At 34.6% G+C, this 26,245-nt stretch overlaps 1 protein-coding gene across 2 annotated transcripts in view; it reads left to right on the top strand.

The window, feature by feature from the left end:
* Positions 1-6,540: 6,540 nt before the first annotated feature.
* The window catches only part of LOC123534400 (protein-tyrosine sulfotransferase 1-like), a 61,227-nt gene continuing 41,522 nt past the window's right edge, over positions 6,541-26,245 (top strand). The window contains exon 1 of one of the 2 annotated variants that reach the window (XM_045316633.2): positions 6,541-6,623. The gene's annotated coding sequence lies outside the window, so the exon portion shown is untranslated. Of the gene's footprint in view, positions 6,624-17,074; positions 17,185-26,245 lie in introns of those variants that run through there. The other variant, XM_053520063.1, reaches the window with a different exon arrangement.

The following is a 26,245-nucleotide window of genomic DNA, read 5'->3' as shown; positions in this document are numbered from 1 at the left end:
GATATCGCTTTAACAGGTCGATAAATCCACGTATCGACCACATATAAAAGGCGACAATTGTTTTATTATTAAATCCAGTCTACTCATAAGTATAAACATTAGATACAAATGTCTGCAGCCATAGGTCATCTGTGGACGTCACAGCTGGAGGTCAATGTGTGTTTGGCTCCGCCTTCGAGAAAATACGACTTTTTATCGTTGAACATGTGACTACATCTAGAACAATGGAAAGGACAATAAATATAGATTTAATGATAAAAACAATAATTTCATATCACATGCGCAATAACGCTATTTTGTTTTACTGTGCATGTGATATTACATTTTCATGTCTCCCTATGAGAGATCGATCATACTTTCGTACTGATTAAAAGACGATGCGCTTATTTATACATAGGATTAAACTTTATCTTGTGTTCATACATGTGTGAACCCGGCCTATTTTTCTTTTCTGCTTTTGAATGATTTGTTGTACATGCAACATTTTGAAAACAATTTTTCATCAAATATTAAACTGAAACTATCACCATCAGATTGGAAATTAACTTAACTACTAACTACTAAGAAAATGAGTGCTCTCATTATATGTTCCGTAGTTATCGCCGTTTTTCGAATGTTACTGCTGCTGATTTTGTTGAAGTATGCCCATAAATACAGCGATATGTAACCTCAAGACTTATACCTATCAAAAAGTATTTTTATACAGCAAAGTCGCGACAATTTCTAAGTGCTTACTAGTAAAGCCTCCTTAATTCTGTCTTCATTATTTGGTAAGTAATAACTTTTTTAATGTTAAATAAATCATTTCATTAATTTTTCGGTATAATAAAATAAATAATGTATTCCTGAGAGGGTGATCCCTCGAAATAACTCTATCCCTGACTACTATTTTTCAATGCGACAATTGTAAGTTACTGTATAGAAAGAGTTTAGTATTTTTAAAAATGTAAATGTATAATAAAATGTTGACGAAAATGGGCTTAAAATCCTGAAAGGCCACAACAGGAAATAATTCTTCCCGGCTAATTCTAACTTTTAAGTTGGTCGGGACTTTGATATGCACAGTCAAAATTTACCTAGCACCGCAGCACGAAAATGAACCTGGTAGTCATTTTATAATTTTATTTCATTCAAAAACATTTCAGGAACATTTTCAGAAAATAAAAGATACATACTGAGTGGCGAACGATCAGTAAAATGTTTAATAAGAAGTACTATATTATGTTTTTCATTACGCCGCTTTTGTGTGTAGCATGTATTCAGGTATACACGCGTAACAATAAAGATCGGAAAGAAATCGAAAATGGCTAACAAAAAAAGAATATAATTAAAATGAAATTTATGCTGTTGTAAACTTTTTTTTTGGTGATTAACTTAAAAAGAACACACTATTTAGTCATTCTATTTGAAAACATATAGGTTTCAAAGAGCCTGTTATACCAAATGAAACATAATTACTTTTTGGATATAATGGACAACCCAAAAAATAAATTAATCTCCGTAAAAAGAGAAACGTCACAATTATATATATTTAAGGTTGAGCTAAAATGTGATTTCTCGACGCGATTTGCGTAAGAAGTACGAAGTTTACCTTTTCAGTACAATGTAATATCGGGTGAAGATCAACTTTTACTATTATTTAAACAAGTTATGAAGGATGCAACTTGTTTTTGGAAAATCCCGCTCATTACACTTTCTTTACCGTAAAGTTGAAAAAAATATGTAAGGTTAAAACTTTTCTGAGATACTTTATGGATTTGGCCACACATGGGCAGTTTAACAAACCATTTTAGCTGGAAAATTACACTCAGATCCTTCGTAAAAAACTGCAAACTATCATACAATTACTCTGTATATATATAAAAAAAAGAGCAACAGTTTAATTTGCATAATTACAATAGGTTTGGTTCTACCAATGAAAAACTCACAAAACATAGGGTCTCAGAATGCGACAGCATTAAAGCTGCTCAATATAGATCCAAGTACAGTTCACTTCCGGTGTGGTCACGTGACCATAGTAAAGTAAGCAATGTTAGAGTAAATCGTCTGCAGTTCACTGTGATATTGATAAATTTACAAAAAAAAAAATCTTAATGAAGAAATTTGTGAGATTTGAAGAAACAACATCCATTCAAAGTTTTATTTTGCTTTTTCCAGACTTATTTGTAAGTTATGATTAGCGGGCTCAAACGATTCTTCTGTTGTTATGTATCAAAAATGCCTAGCACTAGCAAACTGACTGAAAGGGCATTCTGTATCAAATCAAACCTAAATAAATTCCAAAGTTTTGCAAGATATGTCTAACAATTGAAGTTTAATCTTGAAGTATCTAAATGCATAATCTGAAAGTGTAGAGCATTGGTAAATCCAAACGAACCTTAACAAGTTTTTACTTGGTCTTTTTTCACGAAACAGTGTGAATCGTTCTCTATATTGAGTGCAATTAAATGGTAATTATGTCTCCCCCAGGAGACATATTGTTTTTGCCCTGTCCGTCCGTCCGTCCTTCCGTCCGTCCGTCCGTCTGTACGTCACACTTCATTTCCGAGCAATAACTGGAGAACCATTTGACCTAGAACCTTCAAACTTCATAGGGTAGTAGGGCTGCTGGAGTAGACGACCCCTATTGTTTTTGGGGTCACTCCGTCAAAGGTCAAGGTCACAGGGGCCTGAACATTGAAAACCATTTCCGATCAATAACTAGAGAACCACTTGACCAAGAATGTTGAAACTTCATAGAATGATTGGCCATGAAGAGTAGATGTAGTTTTTCTAAATAATCTAAACCAACTTTGTTTTCTTCCGTTCTGTTTCTTTTTTGAAGTCTTTTAAAACATATTTCTGGATCGGTTTTAACATAAACAAATCCATCAATTGGGTTTTTTCCGTATGGTTTTATAATATGATCAGTTAAGAAAAGATTGTATACTGCCCACTCGGGGTCATTTATAACACCATTGTCGTGATGTTGTTTTGTAAAAACGTTACTGTTAGTTAAATAACAACGTTCAAGGATAGAAATACCATCAAACTGTTTAGCAGAAGATAACATTTTTATATGACTATTTAAAGTTGTTAGCTGAAAAGGAAATAAATATTTGGAAGGTTCTTGAGCAGCAAGTTCAAAAAGGTTATATGAATTATAATCAGAGTCCATAACATTTTGCCATTCGTGAATTGGTTCTGGAATTATATTAAAATTAGGATTATATTCTTTAATAATATCTAAAAACGTACTTTTTCCTGATGCAATATTACCTTCAACTGATATAATTTTTCTCATTTATATAAAATACTTATAGAAAAATCTTTAATTAAAGTTAAAGTTAATACAACTCTTCTTCTTTTTTACTTTTATATCCGTTAAGTTTAAATTCCTTCATATGCATTTCAAGAGGTGTTGAATAATTTTTTTCTTTCTGCATTTCTAATAGTATTGTAAAAATATCCTGAATAACTTGTTTCTCTTCTTCTTTATTTACTTTTCCAGGATCATTAGGGTCATGAACAGCTAAAGCTGCAATCCGTGCTTTTGTTATTAGTTGTTTTATTTTGTGATGATGTGCTTTTAAAATAAATTTCTTGTCGTCAAGTTTTAGTCTGTTAGTTAATATGGTAATTACTGATGGAACAGCGCCAGCAACTGCTACAAATATAGGAATAGCTGGAACAAGTGCTAATGCAGCTGAGCAACCAAAGATACCTGCTGTAATATGTAATCCGGTACTTACTCTCCCACAAAATTTATAACTTTTTCTGTAAGCAGCAGCTAGTTTAGTTAAGTGAATAATTAATTGATCTATTGTTTCTATTCCATTATTAGAAATTAAATTTTTATGGCTCATTTATATAATATATTTTTTTAATTAAATTTCTTCCAATTCACTAAATGGTACCCAACTATTAAATTTTTCACTATAACCTTTCCATTTTACTAAAGCTTGTTTTTCCTTATAGTCTCGTCTAATAACTTTTTCTATTCTAAAAACCTCTTGTGAAGTAGGTAAAAGTTCTTGTTCATAAAATGAACCTTGAATTATTTCATCATTTAAATCTTTTATAGTGTATGTTCTGGGATTTGTATTATTAATTTTATAAATTATAAATATTTCCTCTGTCCAGTTTGGTGTATATCCTTTTTCAAAATGTCTTTTAAGTTTGCTTAAGCGAACTCGATCACCAATTTTAAATTTTGTTTTACTCTTTGGTATCTTTAAATCACCATATAAATTAAAGTAAACAGTACCTTTATTTAAGTTTTTACTAGCTTCGGTTGGTGTCATTTTTATACTAGAATGTTTTGTTTTGTTATATTTATCAACCATATCCTGCAAATTATCTAAATAAGTATAAGTATTATTTGCTGTAAAATATTTCCACATTATTCTTTTTAAACTTCTATTAAATCTTTCAATTATTACAGCTTTGCCTTCATTAAATGTATGATACATATTAATCTTATTTTTATTCAAAAATGATTCAAACTTTTTATTATAAAATTCTTTTCCTTCATCTACCCATAAATTTTGTGGAATCCTTGCAGTCTTCGAGGACTTTCGTCCCTGAATTCTATCTTCTGAAATTATTTTTTCAAATGCTTCTGTAACGGATTGTCCAGTTTTATTCTTTAATGGAATAACCCAAGCATATTTACTAAATATATCAATAACGGTTAACAAGTACTTTACTCCTTTATTATATTTTGAAAAGGCTTGCATATCAACTAAATCAGCAGACCATGTGTCGTCAATATCATTAACTATCACTCTTCGTTTCCTAAATTTTCTTTTAATTGGTTTGTGTAATTCTTCTGCTAATTCATCGCTCCAGCGGTAGCTCAGAGTTACCGGCTCTGCAGTGATTCCGGGGGTATACTCTACCCCCTTTTCCCGTTTTTTGACTTTTGTCCCAGCCCAAGTTTGTATTTTGTTTTAATTATAGGTTTCACAACTAAATGTTTTGCAATCTTTTCTCCAAATGTTTTTGATTTAGTTTTATTTAAATTGGAAAGCATTTGCGTATCACATGTACCCTTTTTTACACCATTGTCATAGCAAAAATCATGGTCCATGCATACTGCATCCAGTTCATTGACAGGGGTCCATTATCTAGGGGATTTCCTGGCCCACAATAATTATATCCTGGGAGTGTTAAACCTTTCTTAGGTAATAAAGGTAACATTGCTTTGTGAATATCTAAATAACCCCCTGTACTTTTAACAAACTTTGATTTCATTTTTCCACAAGATGAACAAGTAGCCCTTATCATTTTTCTCCCGTTTTTTGTTGTAACATAATGAGGATTTATATTATCAGTAAATCTTCTTTCTTTCAAACAATATATTTTATTCTGTAAACTCATCTTATATTATATATGTTTAAAACTTTTTAGTCTGTTTAAAACCTGTGGATTTTAAATTGTCCGGCATTGGTCAGTCCGAACCAAAGACTAAATCTTTTTTTTTGGTTAAACCAAAGGTTTTCATTCGGTTTAACTAAAGATTTAAAAGATTTTCAGGGTATCAAGGGTACCAAGTTAGTATTTTAAGTTTAGGGTAAGGTTAAAGTCCACTTATAGAATAGGGACAAGGGGTCAGGGGGGTCAAGGTTGTGCCAGAAACATCATGTCTCTAACTACTACCCCTTCGCCGTACTACACAACCTAGTGTCACATCGTTAGGTGTGAAATAACGACGTACCATTAACTAGCCTGTCCAGTTCTGTTGAAAGTATCCTGCAAACTGCTATCTCGTGTCTGTCCGGTACACAAAATGACACATCGACTGCCGAACGTATTACTTCTTTGATTGAGATTGATTCAAATATCTTGTTATTTTAGGTCTTTGCTTATGTCAAGTGCAATACTTCATCAAACATACGTATCATCAATATTAAATACTTTGCTTCTACTTCTGTAATAATGAAATAAAATACACATAAATTTGCCTTGATTAAGATGACGGTATCACCATTCATAATTATATTAGCCTTCCGTCCGTAAGTTTCCGGTGGTTTCCGTACAATAGGAATCGGCTATTTCCGTGGTTTGGGCCGGGCCGGGACGGGTTTTATTAATGACCGCTCCAAGTCTAGACTAGTCCCCTTTTGAATGGGAACCAATATTGGACAGGGAACCAGATTACAAGTCTGCATAGACTGGTCCCCTGCGAACTTCAAAAATGGGAACCAATATTGGACAGAAAACCAGATTACAAGTCTGCAATGAGTTACATCGTTTATTAATAACCAAAATCGAGGGTTCAACGCAATAAGGGCGTATCTACATATAGTTATTATATGTAGATACGCCCTTATTGCGATGAACCCTCGAAATTCGATACCCCTAAAAATGTAGAAAAATTATTCAATTTTCGTTATGTGTAATTTGTTTTAAATTTTATAATGATTTGTTTGGTCCTTTTTGCATTTTAGCATTAGACCTTCCTGTTATTTGACTTTTCATATACGAAGCGCGACAACTCTTGTCTAAAAAATCCCAACCTTATTCGCAGTTTTTTCCCCTCATTGATCAGGGGAAGTAATTTAGTTCCGGCTGCAGCAGCAGCATCATCTCTTGCTGACAAAGAACGAAGTGTTTTCCAATTGATTCGTGCTGAAAAACAGGTATTGTTCATTTGTAATTGTTTTTCATTTAATTGTTTAATATACTTGTATTTTCTCTAGATACTACAAAGGAGCGACGATAATTTATTCAGGAAAGTGTTCATACGTTCGGATATGCACTTTATCTAGCGTGTGTTTATATATCGGTGAAGGATAAGGCAGTTGAAATAAAATATTTGTTGTTTTAGGCAGGGAGCAAAAGATGGTAATTTAAAATCTATATGTAATAAAGCAATTAATATTATACCTAGATTTTGAAATGTCACTTACTATATTGGACCCCCAGGGGTACTTGTGCAAGTTCTGTATTTTTCAAAGAGCTATGAAAATGAATAGACAGGCAACTTGAAAGGCATATTGAGCAAATCTCGGCAACATTACATGGGAACTGAATGAGATCTCGTTTTAACGGTGTATGAAACAGGCAGCAGAAGGATAAAAATTTGTGTCATGAAAAACTTTCTAGCAGATCGTTTGTTTATAATGAAAATGGTGTCTTTTTAATGTTATTAGTATTTTCTACATGGAGAATGAATGAAGTTATGATTGGAAGTCTGAGAAATCAACAGTTGTTGTTTAAAAATTGGACCCTATTCAGTTTATTACGTGCCGGCCGTATCGCAAGTGTAATACTTTAATAAGCGTCTGTTGATTTGATCATGAATGATCGAGTCAGCAAACACTTCAGTAAGATAACGCAGTGACACGCACTTACGCGAGATTATCTCCTGTTGCCATTCAGTGTATTTTATACTTCTTTGGTATTTTATACTTCTTTGGTTATGGCTAGTTACGCTCTATTAAATATAAAATTAGGAAGTGTGTCTAGCCAAAAAGCTATAAAAATAAAAGTATTTTATACTTCTTTGGTCTAGCAGTCTGGTAACCACATCTAGAATATTGAAGTTTTTACAGACATTCTGAAAATACTATCTCTATTTACCTCTGGATACTGCCAACCCCTCTCACGAGTGTTATAGGCAGGAAATAAGTGCACATCGGATTGTAAGTAAGTAGGTGAGAGAGAGATAAAACCTGACAGTGAAATGAAAGCATGTCAGGATAAGCGAGACTGGAAAAGTGTTCTAGACTAAGTCATGATTAAAAAGTTAATAGTGAGAAAAAAGTGAAAAGATAAAAATTAGAGACTTTGGGATCCAGACTAATACTGCATCTTTACAACCGCCCTCTTGAACTGGTCAAGGTCGGGCAGGGTGGCAATGTGACTTGGGAGTTTGTTCCAAAGTACAATGCTGTGAGGAAAGAAGGAGTAATTGTGGTAGTCAGAGGAAACCTGTATTTGTCGTAGAGATATAGGGTGCATGTGTCCTGTTAACCTATGAGGGACTTGGATATATGGCAGGAGATTAACTGCAACTAAGTTATGGTATATTTTGTAAAACATGATGAGCCGTCAGTCTAGTCTGCGATGTTCAAGGGAACGCCAGCCAAGGTCTTCCTGCATGGCTGTTACGCTTGAGAGAGAGGGGAGTAGTCCCTCTTTACCCATCGTATTGCACGTCTCTGGACCATTTCTGCCTTGTGAATGTTAGATTTAATGTAGGGACTCCAGATAGTTGACGCATATTCAACCTGTGGCTGGACCAGGGACTTGTATGCTAGTTCTTTGACTTTTTTATTTTTAGTTGTTATTTTCCTTTTAATGAAACCAAGAGATCTGTTTGCATTGGAAGTTACTCTAGATATATATGTGTTAAACTTAAGGTCAGCGAATAGATCTAGTCCGAGATATTTAGCATTACATGTGTAGATACGGATTCTAGAAATCAATGGACAATCTAAAAATTTAAAGATATTTTTTCATGTATACATGTATACATATAAGGCCATAATATTAACTAGTTTCTTATAAATGTATTTGACACCAGTAACAACCTGCCAACCATTGCTCATGAAGCAGGTTCATAATTCCTTACAGTTCTATCTATCTCTTCGTACTGAAACATTCCAACAGAGACAGAAATAGGAAAATACCTCTATATGTTGTCTTAATAGGAAAAAATTGAAACTTAACAAAATAAAATTCATTTTTTAATAAAAATATTTTAATAACAGTTTACAAAACTTAAATAGTAAAACTATTGTTGAAAAGCAAAAAAAAACTAGACAGGAACAATAGTTGGGGATTTTATGGGTGGTACAAATGTACCTTTACAAGGAAAAAAATCTGCACTGCCTTACTAAAGCGCTCGTTGTCAGGCAGTGTAGACTGTTATATGGAGGAAAAAGGAGTATTTGAAATAATCCAGTGTTTTTTCTTACTGATTCGGCGATAGGGCTAGGGCCTTTACAATTGGGGAAAAATGTGTTGTAAAATGTCTAAATTGGGAATTGTTAAAAAAAAGTCATATCTATTATTAAAATATTACATTTAAGAAAACAACAGTAAATAAATACATTTAGTTGGCAAACTCTCTTGTGTTTGAAATGTTTAAGAATTCGTAGGTACAGTTTTGGTTGAAAAAGTAAAACTTTGGGAAATTATAGCTTTGAAATTTGGAGGAAAAAAACATGTTATTTGCCATTGGGATTGGGGCCTAATTTCAGCCCACATTGGCCTGAAAAAAAAAAAACCCACTATAATCTGTACTGATATGGACTTCATGTATAATATCTGTTAAACCTAATCAGGGCTTCTAAAAATTCAGGGAGGGAGCTACAAGATGGCGAATATCTGTTCTCAAGGGTAAGCCAATCAAGAGCGCTTTGTGCCCACCCGCTTAGCTCAATAGGAAGAGCAGATCTATGGATGGGATCGTGATTTTATTCCTGTTTTTATTGACTTGCTTTCAAATAGATTAGCATCCTATCATAAGACAGCACTTGTTCATTTTCCACTGGCATTTTGTGAGTTTGCATTAGGGCTGTCATCGATAGAAACGATATCGATGTATCAACGATATTTTTTGGTCGATCGATTATCGATTCCCATTTTCAAAAATCAATATTTTACAGAGAGAAAAAAGGGTCCTAGGCACCTAGCTGTTTGAAACCCAACTCCAGTGCCTGATATTACTAGTATGTTCACTAAGTTCTAAAGTAGGATAAATACGAAAGAGGAATGACTGAAGGCAAAATAAAGATGAAAGATTTTATTACTTTTTATATATTTCATTTATTTCATAAATACAAATACAACACAATTAAACAGTAATATGAAAAGCAGGCAATTAAACTAAAATTAACATTAACAAGAAGGTATAAAGCATGCACATGAGCAAATAGGTTGTTAATCTAACTTAATAATCGATATATCGATGTATCGTCGATATTTGTCTTCCAATATATCGGTATCGTCAATATGCTTAAGACCCAATCAATGACAGCCCTAGTTTGCATGTGTTAAAGTATGTGAAAGGATTGAGTGATGCTATGGCTATTTGAATTTGGCATAATTTTAAATTAAAAATTCATAAAGGATCTTACATGAGTATCTCTTCATAAAGAACTTATTACACAAGTTGAAAAAAATGATCAGAAATGAGTTGTGAAGCTAAGAATTTAATGAATTCAGTTTGGAAGGACACAAAGATTAGATCATGTGTTAGCATTTTGCTGATACATTGAAATGTTGTCTTTCTTTACCAATTTTAGAAAAAGTCAGTTTGACCAATATCTTAAGATACTTGAAATAAGGTCATTGTCCACCAAAAATATGACCTGGCATTATTTCACACCCAGAACATGAGACGTGTATAAGTATATACTGTTTTTGACATTCTGAGTACACAATAAGGAATGTTTTGTCTTTGTAAAAAAATGATTTGCAAAAACTACAATAACAAATTTATCAAGACTGATCTTGATTTCAAGCTTATTTGTTGTCAGAATTTCATCATAATAACATTTAGACTAGCTCCTAGACTATGATACAATATATTTTTTAGCTCACCTGAGCATGAAGTGCTCAAAGGTAAGCTTTTGTGATTGCCCTGTGTCCATCTTCGTCCGTCCGTACGGTCAACAATTTGACTGTTAACACTGTAGAGGTCACAATTTTGGCCCAATCTTAATAAAACTTAGTGAGAATGTTTCCCTCAATAAAATCTTGGATAAATTCGATATTGGGTCATCTGGGGTCAAAAACTAGGTCACCAGGTCAAATTAAAGGAAAAGGTTGTTAACACTCTTAGAGGTCACAATTTCGGCCCAATCTTAATATAGTCAGAATGTTACCCTCAATAAAGTCTTGGACAAATTAGATATTGGGTCATCTGGGTTCAAAAACTAGGTCACCGGGTCAAATCAAAGGAAAAGCTTGTTAACACTCTAGAGGTCACAGTTTTGGCCCAATCTTAATGAAACTTGGTCAGAATGTTTCCTTCAATAAAATCTTGGACGACTTCGATATTGGGTCATCTGGGGTCAAAAACTAGGTCACCAGGTCTGATCAAAGGAAAAGCTTGTTAACACTCTAGAGGCCACATTTATGACTATATCTTCATGAATCTTGGTCAGAATTTTAATCTTGATATTTTCAAGGTCCAGTTTGAATCTGGGTCATGTAGGATCAAAAACTAGGTCACCAGATCAAATCAAAGGAAAAGCTAGTTAACACTGTAGAGGCCACATTTATGACCATATTTTAATGAAACTTGGTCAGAATGTTGATCTTGATGATCTATAGGTCAGCTTCAAATCTGGGTCAGGTAGGGTCAAAAACTAGGTCACTAGGTCAAATCAAAGGAAAAGCTTGTTAACACTCCAGAGGCCACATTTATAACTGTATCTTCATGAAACTTAGTCCGAATGTTAATCTTGATGATCTTTAGGTCAAGTTCGAATCTGGGTCATGTGGGGTCAAAAACATAGGTCAACCGGGCAGATCAAAGGAAAAGCTAGTTAACACTTTAGAGACCACATTTATGACCATATCTTAATGAAACTTAGTCAGAATGTAAATCTTGATGATCTTTAGGTCAGTAGGTCAGGTGAGCGATACAGGGCCTTCATGGCCCTCTTGTTCATATTTTTATTTGTAAAATTGTGAATGTAGCCAGTCTACAATATCATTACAATCAGTTCTCTGCAAAAATCTCTAAAATAGACTGGCATTTGTCACTATTACATTTATTAAAATAAAAGAAAAATTACAAAAGTTGAAATTTTGTGACAAATTCTTTATAATCAGTTTAGTAGCTAGTCGAAATAACACTACTGAAAAAGTACAGTCTGGCTTGATAAGGTAGACAGCATAAGAGAATTTCAGGCACACATTTTGCTGTCATTGGAAATCTGCAATTCAGTTTATTCAGTTACCTATTTGCTGTACAAGTATGAAGCATGTACTTTGGGAATTGAGAGGAATTACCTTTATTTGTAAAGTTTATTGAGATGTTTATCTAGATACTGTTGCCAGGATCTGGTATTGATTTTGTTCTACTTCAGTTTACCATTCATTGAAAGGAGAGTGTTTTTTATCATCTTTAACATCTTTGTCTTTTTCCAAAGAGATTGGGTCCTTTTTTAACTCTTGAAACAGTCTGTCAGGTCTGTGGCATCCTAGTAGGATCCTGTCCCAAATGTGTTCAAATGTTGGCATTTGGCCTTGTTTTAGGGGCCATTAGTTATTACTGAACACATTTGTTACCATTCATGATTCTGTATGTCATACATATTATTCAAGGTCAAACAATCAAGGTCAGGTGAGTGACTTAGGGCCACTGTTGCCCTCTTGTTTAATTTGAGAAGAGCTATGTACACCTCTTTGGAAAAATTGAAATTTACCGTAATCATTATTAAAAGTTCTCAATTAAATTTTCTGTAAAAAAAAAAAAGAAAATTCTTATAGTAAAACTATGAGACTTTGTAACATATCTACAGCCTGTTTCAAAAGTAATTGAGAACGTTTAAAATTTCTACAACAATCACAAAACTTACTGCTTCATTTTATCCACCCAACTTCGAGGAAGGGCGAGTATATTGTTTCGGTCATTGTCAGTCTATCTGTCTGTCTGCCTGTCAGGCGACCAGTTGGTTTACTATCAATAACTAGAGAGGGCTAAGACTTAAACAGTAGTCAATCTTCATAGGATGATTGTTTGTAGTCAGTAGATGCAGCATATGTTTTTGGTGTCAAATTAGGTCTGAGGTTGAGGTTAAAGTGATCTTGGGACTGAAAACAAGTTCAGATGAAAAACTGAAGAAGCTGTAGGTCTACCTGCTTTCAAACTTCATAAGATGATTTCCTGTGGTCGGAAGATAACCCAACTGGCCAAAGGTCAAGATCACTATGACATGGAGAATGAAAATGGTTTCTGCCTAATAAAGAAAGAACATTTTAGCCTACATTTGTCAAACTTTATTCATGTAGGACAATTGTCAGTAGTCAGTAGACTGCCCCAGTTGATTTGGGGGACAGTAGGTCAAAGGTCATGGCCACAGTGATGTCAAGACCGAAAGTAGTTTCTAACCATTATCTGGAGAGTCCTGAGGCCTCTGGCCTTAAACCTTTAGACGATGATTACCTCTAATCTGTAAATGACCCCAGCTATTGTTGAAGTCATTAGGTTAAAGTTCAAGGTCACAGCAACTCGGGAAAGAGTTTCTAAAAAAGCTTATTAGCTTTCTACTCAATCCCTAGCTTCTGTAAAAATGTATTGTAATTAAATGCTATTTGATTAATAAAATATTGTTCAAACCAATGTAGTTCAATGCGGAATAATTTACCACCTCTGACGTCATTATCGTTACAGACCGGAAAATTTGGCCTACTCTATAGCCACCTTTGAGGTAGCTGTGGACTTGATCACAAACTTAACAAGACTTAGTGCTCATGTCCAGTAAAAAATAGTTCAACATACTTTGAATATATACTAATGGCTCAGTAATTAATTTACTATCGGCTGCCTTTCTAACTATCAAAGCACTGTTAGCGCTTGTGCCATTTTTGGAATGGATTCTTTTCATACACATAAATCACCTTCCATCAGTACTGTGCTATCAGTACTTTGATTTAGACTAAAACAACATTGTAACTGAAGTCAAGACCATATTTAAGTCTGCTGTATATATATAATTGTTAATATATAATTATCTCAGATCTGTAATTTCTGTTGTTAATTGTTGGCATATTGGATGACTTTCACATGTAATAGGATAATTAAGCTTTGTGAGGAACAACAGATGGTAAATTTGTGGATTGCTTGTTGCTAATATGTAAGATACATTTTGTATTGCATTGTATTTAGAAATAAAAGATACATTACACATATAATTAAATTCTTTATAACATATAAACATGTTCTTTTAGGAATATAGAAAAGTTGTGAATAACTGAATGTACAGTCATGAACATAATTATTTACAACAGTCAGAAAAATATAAGTATATGGTGTTTGGAATAAAGATTTATTCTCTTGTATCAATGTAATACAATACAGTCATGAATCATTTCACGTCAGATCAATAATGATGTAGTGTTAATCTTTAGCCTGCTAAACTTCTGAAATGGACTGGTCCATCGTTCAATTTGGGCAGTACCATTTATTATTCAAAGGGGTGTTCACTGAAAATTTACCGACTGAATAGTGAATCAGTCGGTAAGGATATGTGCAGGCTGACCTTGGTCTGCACTGGTCTCGAAGGCAGAGTTTGTACAATTTTGAAGAATACAAACATTCTAACCATATAGTCATAAGAGCCGCGCCATGAGAAAACCAACATAGTGGGTTTGCGACCAGCATGGATCCAGACCAGCCTGCGCATCTGCACAGTCTGGTCAGGATCCATGCTGTTCGCTAACTGTTTCTCTAATTGCTATAGGCTTTGAAAGTGAACAGCATGGATCCTGACCAGACTGCGCGGATGCGCAGGCTGGTTTGGATCCATGCTGGTTGCAAACCCACTGTTGGTTTTTTCATGGCGTGGCTCAATTATATACATGCATTTTGATATTGCATTCATGTACCACAGTACAATATTGATTTATGGAAATGATAATTTTTATAAATTAAAAGTAAATTGTTCTAGCATTTTTGATATGATGGTAAAAATATTTTTATTATTGCTGTTCTACAGAAATGTATTTGAACGTTCCTGTTCTGTATTGATAACATACCTCTGCCTGTAAGTTATTGAAACTCAGATCTATCAAAACAACCTGCCCACTGCAAACATTATACAAAGGTCTTTTGTCAGTTCCTCTCTATAAATATTTATTCTGTTACAGTTAACATTAGACATCACAACCCAAAGACACAAAAAAGTCATGATTCTAACATAATATTTTGTATTATAGTATTTTAATACAAATCCATAATTTGCTAGTACATGAGCATGGCTTTTTATGCCCCCAAAGGGAGGCATATAGTTTTTGAACTGTCTGTCTGTCGGTCTGTTGGTCTGTCCGCATTTTTCGTGTCCGGTCCATATCTTTGTCATCGATGGATGGATTTTCAAATAACTTGGCATGAATGTGTACCACAGTAAGACGACGTGTCGCGCGCTAGACCCAGGTCCGTAGCTCAAAGGTCAAGGTCACACTTAGACATTAAAGGTTATTGCATTGATGGGAATGTCCGGTCCATATCTTTGTCATCGATGGATGGATTGTCAAATAACTTGGCATAAATGTGTACCACAGTAAGACGACGTGTCGCGCACAAGACCCAGGTCCGTACCTCAATGGTCAAGGTCACACTTAGACATTAAGGGATAGTGCATTGATGGGCGTGTCCGGTCCATATCTTTGTCATCGATAGATGGATTTTCAAATAACTTGGCATGAATGTGTACCACAGTAAGACGACGTGTCGCACGCAAGACCCAGGTCCGTATCTCAAAGGTCAAGGTCACACTTAGACATTAAGGGATAGTGCATTGATGGGCGTGTCCGGTCCATATCTTTGTCATCGATGGATGGATTTTCAAATAACTTGGCATGAATGTGTACCACAGTAAGACGACGTGTCATGTGCAAGACCCAGGTCCGTAGCTCAAAGGTCAAGGTCACAGTTAGATGTTAAAGGTCTTTTTTCATGATAGTGCATTGATGGGCGTGTCCGGTCCATATCTTTGTCATTCATGCATGGATTTTAAAATAACTATGCATAAAAGTGTGACACAGTAAGACGACGTGTCGCGCGCAAGACCCAGCTCCGTAGGTCAAAGGTCCTAAACTCGAACATCGGCCATAACTATTCATTTAAAGTGCCATCGGGGGCATGTGTCATCCTATGGAGACAGCTCTTGTTTTATGAGAACCTTACAGGTGTATTATGTACATTTCCTTATTATCGTTGTTTCTGTATTAAATTTGTATGCAAAAAGGTCGTTTTCATTTACCATTCTTTGATAGAAAGACAGCTGATATCTGAATGTCTTGTCGGCAGATTAAATTCAGAAAGTAGTCTTAACAAGTGATTTCTCGTCAGCACATCTGCAGACTGGTCGTGGTCTGCACTGTTCACTGTTCAGTCAGTAAATTTTAAGTGAACATCCCTTCAAATGATAAATGGTATTGTCCAAACTGAATGATGAGCCAACACTCTATTAAAACTAGCAGAACAATCCTATTGTAACAAACAAATTACTTTCAGGACAGAAATTTATTTTTAGAAACAGCATCATAAGGAGGCGACTGGTTGACATTTGAGAATCCTGCAATATTGAGGCACAGTAGAACTGGATCAATGAGAAATTATTTTCTGTCATACTGTACATTATCATAGTATATTACAAATACAGTGATCAAGTTTCCAATCCATTATAAACTGAAAGTATAGTTTGCAGATGATAATTTTGTCATTTTTATGCCCCCGAAGGGAGGCATATAGTTTTTGAACCGTCTGTCAGTCTGTCCGCAATTTTTGTGTCCGGTCCATATCTTTGTCATCGATGGATGGATTTTCAAATAACTTGGCATGAATGTGTACCACAGTAAGACGACGTGTCGCGCGCAAGACCCAGGTCCGTAGCTCAAGGGTCAAGGTCACACTTAGACGTTAAAGGATAGTGCATTGATGGGCGTGTCCGGTCCATATCTTTGTCATCGATGGATGGATTTTCAAATAACTTGGCATGAATGTGTACCACAGTAAGACGACGTGTCGCGCGCAAGACCCAGGTCCGTAGCTCAAAGGTCAAGACATTAAAGGTCATTTTTCATGATAGTGCATTGATGGGCGTGTCCGGTCCATATCATTGTCATTCATGCATGGATTTTAAAATAACTACGCATGAATGTGTGAAACAGTAAGACGACGTGTCGCGCGCAAGACCCAGTTCCGTAGGTCAAAGGTCCTAAACTCTAACATTGGCCATAACTATTCATTCAAAGTGCCATCGGGGGCATGTGTCATCCTATGGAGACAGCTCTTGTTGAAAGTAACAAACTACAAGAATCCTCTGTTAATTTAATGTGGTTTAACATAGTTTTTGAATGAATATTATACTAGGTCTTATATATGTGTTTCAGTCTGCCCATTCAATCTTCATGTGGTAGCGGTGTGTGTATTGGGTGGGGATTGTGGGGGCCCATGGCTGAGTGATATTAGGAGTATTCTTTTCATCAAATGCTGCATTATCTGCAGGTACCAAGGTAAAGGTACAGTCTGTTTTTAGCTCACCTGTCACAGTGAGCTTTTGTGATCGCCTAACGTCCGTCCGTCCACAATTTCTTGTGAACACGATAGAGACCACATTTTGCAAGCAGTTTTGATCAAACTTGTACAAAACTTGTATTGGCATGATATCTCGGTTTCTTTCGAATACTGGCCAGATCCCTTCATGAGTTCTAGAGTTATTGCCCCTTAAAGGGCCAGAATTTGCATGTGTGCGTGCGTCAACAATTTCTTGTCTGCACGATAGTGGTTTCATTTATGATTTTATTTTAGCCAAAATTGCACACAACTTGTATCACCATAAAATCTTGGTTCCTTTCTTGAACTGGCCAGATCCCATTATGGGTTCCAGAGTTATGGCTCCTGAAAGGGCCAAAATTAGCTATTTTGACCTTGTCTGCACAATAGCAGCTTCATTTATGATTTGGTTTTAACCAAACTTGCACAAAACTTGTGTCACCATAAGATCTTGGTTCCTTTCTTCAACCCGCCAGATCCCTTAATGGGTTCCAGGGTTATGGCCCCTGATAGGGCCAAAATTAGCTATTTTGAGCTTGTCTGCACAATAGCAGCTGCATTTATGATTTGAATTTAATCAAACTTGCACAAAACTTGTGTCACCAAAAGATCTTGGTTACATTCTTGAACCGGCCAGATCCCATAATGGGTTCCAGAGTTATGGCCCCTGAAAGGGCCAAAATTGGCTATTTTGACCTTGTCTGCACCAAACTTGCACACAACTTGTATCACCATAAGATTTTGGTTCCTTTCTTGAACTGGCCAGATTCCTTTATGGGTTCCAGACTTATGGTCCCTGAAAGGGCCAGAATTAGCTATTTTGACCTTGTCTGCACAATAGCAGCTTCATTTACGATTCTATTTTAACCAAACTTGCACAAACCTTGTATCACCATAAAATCTTGGTTCCTTTCTTGAACTGGCCAGATGCCTTTATTGGTTCCAGAGTGATGGCCCCTGAAAGGGCCAGAATTAGCTATTTTGACCTTGTCTGCACAATAGCAGCTTCATTTATGATTTGAATTTAATCAAACTTGTACAAAACTTGTGTCACCATAAGATCTGGGTTCCTTTCTTGAACCGGCCAGATCCCATAATGGGTTCCAGAGTTATGGGCCCTGAAAGGGCCAAAATTATCTATTTTGACCTTGTCAGCACAATGGCAGCTTCATTTATGATTTGATTTTAACCAGACTTGCACACAACTTGTATCACCATAAGATCTTGGTTCCTTTCTTGAACTGGCTAGATCCCATAATGGGTTCCAGAGTTATGGCCTCTGAAAGGGCCAAAATTAGCTATTTTGACCTTGTCTGCACAATAGCAGCTCCATTTATGATTTGATTTGAATCCAGTTTTTAAGGGCAGATAACTCCTAAACAAGCATGGTGACCTGTGATTGTTTTTGCATTTTCTGTTCCTAACATGAAACTGTGTCCATATACAAAGTTTGAACAAATTCTATTATTGGGAAATTTGTACCTCATCTCTCATACAAAAAACTGCAGCGAGCGTCTTTAACTGACAAATTATCATCTTCTGCCTGTATGTGTGGCAGAAAGATGTCACACCTGTTATTCTGTGAAAACTAGAACTCTGTGGGAAGCTGATAATGTATTTACTACCTAAATCAGGGAGACTATGTGTAGAGATGGTACCTAAAAAATTCAAATTCATCTTTACATGTTTTTTTCAGAGTGAAATGATAGCTAAGTGCACCAATTTTCTAAATATATTTATGGTTTTCCTCTTCTCCATGTCAAAAATAGAAATATTTGATATCTAAAAAATGACTTTCTCAAAATATCTGAAGCAAAATGGACAACTCTTGTATTGACCGTTTTTCAAAGATTTTAGGACTTCCCCAATTATAGTCTATATCAAAAGCTCCCACAGCTAAATAATTCAATAGAGTATAATGTAAGTTTACTCTACTTTCAACATTTTGAAAGAGCCTATACTGAACTTCCTTTTGTCTTTTAATAAAGTCAAATTCCAAGACTAGCCAAGAGTCTAAAATGCTTGAAAAAATTCTGAGTGAAAGAGAATGACATGCTCTTTATTATAAGCTTACCAAAACCATACCAAAAATATACCTTAAAGAAGTTATTAAAGATTTTATATTGTAAACAAACCCCTACACCATTTTACCATCAATATTTCCACTCATGAATGCACTCAATTCAGGTGATAATTGTTGATATATTTGTAAATGAGAGGCCCCAACAAAAACCTTTTTTCAAGTTGTGTGAACAGTATAAGTTTTAAATTAATGTTGATATCTGAAATTATCCGATTACTTTGTTTTCAACAATAAATAAAACACCTTTTAGTTTGTTTAGGGTAGTTGACCTGTAACGAAAATCATCAAATAGAGTAATCTCCATTTTTCAGCATTTATTCGTTTTTCAAGGAAAGCAAATGATCATGCTAGTTCCCTCCAGAGAATGTTTAAATTGAGAATTGCTTAAAATACATTACATAGAGTCATTACCTGTCAGCTACCTTAACATGTAGTAATTACAACCACTACCTCAAAACATTGTAATTATATTTGATGACAATGAATTTTTTGGTTACCAATTTAACTTTTTTTGTTATTTTTCATTGTTGGATATATACATTTTACATTTTGATATATAAATGTTGTGTAAAGCAATGTATCACCATTGAGAACAATAAATAAATAACTTTGGCTAAAAGATCAAAACTTAATAACGTTTCTTAATGTCGTAAATTTTCTTCAAAGGAATGTATGCAGTATTCTGTATAATGTTCATGCATTACTTAACTTTCTATCAGGGCCTCACTACAACTTACAAAATAACTGTGGTGTAAGTCATGAGAAAAGCGTGCACATTGCAACTGAATACAGAGGGATTTAAACAAATGTAGGTCATATTTTGTCTGCCTGATAAGTTGTTTGAATAAGGACCTATCTGATTTTTCTTTCACTTTTGATCAATGTTTAATGCTGGCTTCAGTTTATTGGTCAATTCAGAGTTGTCTCCCTTTGATTTATTTGGGTAGGTACCATCTCTACTATGTGGATTATTTAAAAAAGATGACATTTTGTATTTCTGCTATTAATTATTGACGTGTAGACATGTATTTCATGGAAATAGTACAGGAAAAAAGTTAAGTGTTGTCATTATATAAAGTGGAAAATATGTTGTTGATTGAGTTTGGATAGGGTAAATACAGATAAGATTTCTTGCAAATACTATAGTAAATCATAAATGTCTCAAGTATAGTTTGAATGCATTTCTGAAGAGTGCTTTTTTTTTACACAGGGCTTCCACTGGGCCTCAGAAAGTTGTAGCCACTTTTTGAGAAAACTGCCAAATTGAAGCTGAATTGCTGAAATTTGGCCACATTTTAATAAAATTCCTGTCGCCACTTTCAAAAATCTGCTTCTTTGAATTTGTAGCATTCGGCTACATTGGCGAATGGCAGAGGAGGCCCTGTTATAGAGTTGTTGCCCTTTAAATTTGTATTTAAACTTTTTCAAAAGTTAGGATAATGTTTAGTCTGATTGAACATTTTACTAGTGCCAAAGGTATTTAGTTTAATTTAGGTAAGTTCCCTCAACTTCATTTAAATTAGAGCTAATGTGCCTTTATAATTGGAGCATTAACAAAATTCAGTGAAATGTATTGTACATTAATGAACTCGGGGTCATCTTGTTCCATGGGGTATATCAGTTCATTCAATTTTCCTTGATATTAATTTATTACAATGTTCTATATTGGTAAACAAAGTGGCATTGATTTCAAGTGTTCAGTCAGAACTGTCACTTAAACTCAAGGGATTGCTACAAAGTAAGTCAATGACAATTTGTACCGTAAAATCAGATGTTTTCCTGAGGCCAAAAGTTATCTATATTTAAATCAGATCTTTTCTGGAGCCTAAAAGATATATAATGGAGCAGGAGCAGGTATGTCGTCAAAAAACATACAAAATAGCTTTAAACTAAGTGTATTGAAACTATACGGTTAAGTAAGTTTTAGTCGCTTTTTTTTTTTCTTCACTTTTGTGTTGTAATTAAGCAGAATATACAAACAGAAACTAATTTGCATATGAACTAGATGTAAATGTCTAATTAGTGTTATGCTGGTATTTTTCTGTTATTTTACAATTAATCAACACCATCCAGATCGCTTACAGAATGTTGTTGGTTCTACCCAGGTGTCCGCCTGTGATGAAATAATGCACAGAGGGGCACCTGAGGTTTTCCTCCACCGTCAAAGCTGGAAAGTTGCTATATGACCAATAATTGTATCAGTGCGTTGTTAAACTCAACAAACAAACAAACCAATTTCTCCAGAATTTAAGACCAACTGCAGTAGATTATATATTTATTTACTTGACCAGTGCATAGTATTAAATTTTCATATTTTTACATATAAAATATTGGCACGTTGAAGTGCTACTTTAAAGCAATTTATTGTGACCAAGATGACAGGAGTGTTTTTCCATATGATTGATACATTATTCTGGTCTATGATTCCAAACAAATTGACTTGCAAAGCTTCTTGATTGGATCACATTATTGCTTAACAAGGGCATTAACATAGCATTTCCATTCGGGCAGGAGTACACATTGATTCAGATCACATTAGATGAAAGGATATTTTGAATAATTATATTTTTGCAGTAGTGATGGCATAGGTGTTGACAAATTGATTATTTTGTAGGTGTTACAAGTATTGTCCGTAAGTATTGACTCATTAACCTTCACCAATATTTTCGAGCATTTTTGTTATTTTACACGATATTTGTATCCTTAAAATGTAGACATTATTAAAACAACCAATATAGTTAACTAATAAATATTATGGCATGGTGGCATAGTGGTAAGCTCTCCGACTTCTATGTCCGTTACCATAAGTTTAAATTCATTTCAGACCGTATCTTTTAATTCAGTATAATGTAATTGCATCAGTATTACTTTTTATTCTGACATCATTTTATGAAACATTATTTCATTTGTGAACTGTCCTCAGTTCCTTGAATTGTTGAGTGAACGTTCACTTGCCCGGTCATGAAGATTTTAATCTACATAAGAATATTGAATAGAAGAGTATGTATTTCTTTCAGCAAAATGAACAATGAATTTTAAGTTTACAAATGAAATTTAAAAAATAGGATACGAATAGGCAAAGGACTTGAACCCACAACCTCGAGATCAGTAGCTCATGAACGCTTTGTCTGTACACCTATATATGCACATGCCTCATGATGATACTAATTTATTGGATTTTCAAGTTATATGGCAATTTACAGAAAATTAATTTACAGAAACATACGGAATATTCATGAGTGTCCAGGTCAATAGTTATGGATAGTAGAATAATTTCATAGGTGTACAGCTCTTTCAAAGATAAACATAATTATATCTGGCAAACCAGTCAAAATTGTTTAAAAAAAATTGACTTACCAATGATACAATGCAAACAGAATTGTCAGGTAAATTAGAAAGACCAAAAGTCAGATAGGGTTGACTTCATGGGTAAAAAGTCACATGTTTTGATTTCCTAGATGTAGTCGAATCAGTTGTGTTGATTTCATACATCATGTAGTCAAATGAGTTAGCTGTACTAAGTCTTCGATATAGACAGATGCAGTGATTTATTTCCCAGGTGTATTTCAATATAATTATGGTTGTTCCAGCTGTTCTTGTCAGACGTGTTGATTTCCTTTTAAAGTGTATATAGTCAAATGAGTAGATTTTGTAGGTGTAGTCAAATGTATGGTTTTTCCCAGTTATTTGAGGCACATATGTTGATTTCCTAGTGTAGCTAAATGCATGGTTTTCTAAGATGTACAGTCAAATAAGATGATTTCCTAGATGAAGTCAAATGTTTTTATTTCCTAGATGTAGTCAAATGTTTTGATTTTCTAGATGTAGTCAAATGTGTTTGTTGATTGTTATGGTTTTCCTAGTATAAGTTTGCTAATGAAATAATTGCAGAGCAAGAAATAAATAATTTCAGTCCTTCTGAAGAGGTTACACTATACTCACATTACTTAGATGTCCAAAACTTCCTTCTTGTAGTGTAGTGGTACCATTTAACCCCAAATAAATGCACCAGAGGCAGTGTGCTTTGGAAAAGAGGGTTGTTTTGTTTGGAGCCAAATTTGTATAATAAAGATTAATGCTATAAACTTTTTTAGTGGCAGATTTTAGTATAAGTCCAGTGTCATTGTTCTCTGACAGCTGTTGTTTATATTTGAATTTTCTTGAACAAAATGCATGTCTCAGTAGTTAAATATATATTCTGCGGAAAAAAAACAAAAGTACTAAATTTACTTCTTTTTTTGATACTGTGACATGCACAAGTTTAAATGTAAACAATGGAATCATTTGAGCTTATTCTGAACAGTCAATTGATTACAGGAACAGAATATTCAGACATGTTGGTTATGGTGGGAGTTTGATATGCCTTGCCGAGCATGTCAACATTTCTGGATCAGGTCACTGGTGGGGTTATTTGCTCTTTGGCATGGATGATCATGTTGGATAATATTTACTAATTATTGCAGAGGTAAAAATGTTTTTGAACATAACATTAAGATTTTCATGGCAAGGCTGGTGATTCGAATAAACAAACTCATAAATTTGTCTTCTTCTGTGATGAGAATAAGTGGATTGGGACAATTCTAGATTAGATGTCATTAAATAAGTGAAATATTGTTGAACACAAACGAAGAAGTAAGTAAGTAATCACAAAACCTGCGGACGATAGACTGTCTGTCATTGAGACATTTTGTCCAAAATAGGAAACTTTGAAATGAGTGTTATATGTTTTTCTAGGTAATTGATGTCTGTTCCGAGAAATGATCATTGATCCATGATAATTAGCTTTCAGAACTTAAAATTTAGTAATGTTTTAATCAATAACAGTTACTTTTAAAGCTTGTTGTTCATAGATGAGTGAAACTTGAAACGGGACACCATGTACGTTTGTTCAGTTTTAAGTCACACTTGCACAATTTGAGACCCAAAGGAGCTTCATTGGCGGGTGAAAAACCCAGGTACCCGCTAGTACATTATTTTAGGGATAGATTAGCACCTAGATTGATGAGGCACATCACAAGAAGGGTTGAACCCAGTCCCACAGAGGTGATGGGCAAGTGATTTAAAATACTGTGAAATCATTAATATTCGTGGGGGACTAATTTCCCTCTTGTAAGTTTGAGTCAATCCACGAAATTTAATCCCAATGAACAAGTAAAATTCCCATTCATTTTATGTTCAAAAGTTGAAATCCACGAATTCATATCCCCACGAAATTCCTGTTTTGACAGAAACCACGAAATTTCGTGCCCACACAATTAAAAGATTTTGCAGTCTAACCTTTATCATGCAAGGTTGCACTCTGAACACTGTGTAAGAAGGTGTTTTCTTAGCACAAAACTTGTTGCAGACAAAAAAGTTTGAATGTTTCCAAAATACCACTTTAACTAAAACATCAAATTAGCCTATAAGTTCAAATAATAAACAAAAAGCTCATAGAGAGGAGTCTGTACTTGGCAGGGATTACCAGAATTCTGCACAGTGTAAAAAGTGACTGAATATATCATCAATACAAGAGAGATTATATGCTTAGAAAGAAACATGCATGGGGAAGTCATTATAAAACAACCACAGTTTGAGAAAAGTGGAATAATTTTATGATACGATCAGGTTTTCCATTATTGCTCTGCACACTCAAGTTTTCTCTGCATGTAATTCAATCTAGCTTATTAATTTTGCAGAGTAAAAAAATGAAATCTTCTGAAGAGAATTCTCTCAATGTGAGCCCCATTCTAAATCATTGATCATCTGGGAGAATTGAAATGAAAACTTATGATTTATGTTATAAAATTTGGAGGATAATGTTTTTGGAAGAGATCAGTCAATACTGCTTCAGTGGATGTTTTTTAGAATTTTACAAAATTGTCATTGGAAAGGAAAAGCATGATTAAACATTGTTTTGACCTTAGAAAGGTAAGACAGACATAATTATATATGTTTTGTAGCTGATCTGCTAGTTTCATATTGTGCTAAAATTGAAAAACACTGAAATTATATATCAAAGATTCTTCTGTGTCGAAAAGTAATATGTACTTTGTTGACAGGGCAATGTTGGCAGGTGGGATGGGAAATTCAAAATAGTTAGCAATGCCCTTTTTCATAAATGTCTTGCACTCCAGAAGACAAAAATTTTTTGTTTCAAATAGAACGATCTGGTTTTGTTAGGGAAAAGGGGAAAAAATTAGGGTAATGTAATTATACGCCCAAAGGGACGTATTATGTTATGACGCTGGTGTCCGTCTGTCCGTCCGTCCGTTAGCAATTTCGTGTCCGCTCTGTAACTCTCAAAGAAACTTGACACAAATGTTCACCACACGGAGACGACGTGCAGAGCGCTTGTTACGGATGACTAGCTTCAAGGTCAAGGTCACACTTAGGAGTGAAAGGTCATATATGACTTTGCTGTGTCTGCTCTGTAACTCTTGAACTGCTTGAAGGATTTCAAAGAAACTTGACACAAATGTTCACCACACTGAGATGACATGCAGAACGCTTGTTTCGGATGACTAGCTTTAAGGTCAAGGTCACACTTAGGAGTGAAAGATCATATATGACTTTGCTGTGTCCGCTCTGTAATTCTTGAACTGCTTGAAGGATTTTAAAGAAACTTGGCACAAATGTTCACCACACTGAGGCGACATGCAGAGCGCATGTTTTAGATGACTAGCTTCAAGGTCATGGTCACACTTAGGGGTCAAAGGTTATATATGACTTTGCTTTGTGTATATTGCTCTGCATTGCAGTCCTCTTGTTTTTATTTGGCAGATCCCTTTTTTGTTCTCTTACAATATTTTTTTTTTGTATTACTTCCCTTTTTTGTTACTATAAAAAGCTTATTTTGAAACTTTTTTATTATTGGCCGTAGGGAAAAACCGAGACCACTTTTCTGTGGTACAACATGGATGTTACATCCAATTTTTAGATGTATTTTGACAGAACTT

Source organism: Mercenaria mercenaria, chromosome 12 (genome assembly GCF_021730395.1).
Source record: "Mercenaria mercenaria strain notata chromosome 12, MADL_Memer_1, whole genome shotgun sequence".
NCBI classification, from domain to species: domain Eukaryota; kingdom Metazoa; phylum Mollusca; class Bivalvia; order Venerida; family Veneridae; genus Mercenaria; species Mercenaria mercenaria.
This window is presented reverse-complemented; position numbering and strand designations above follow the sequence as displayed.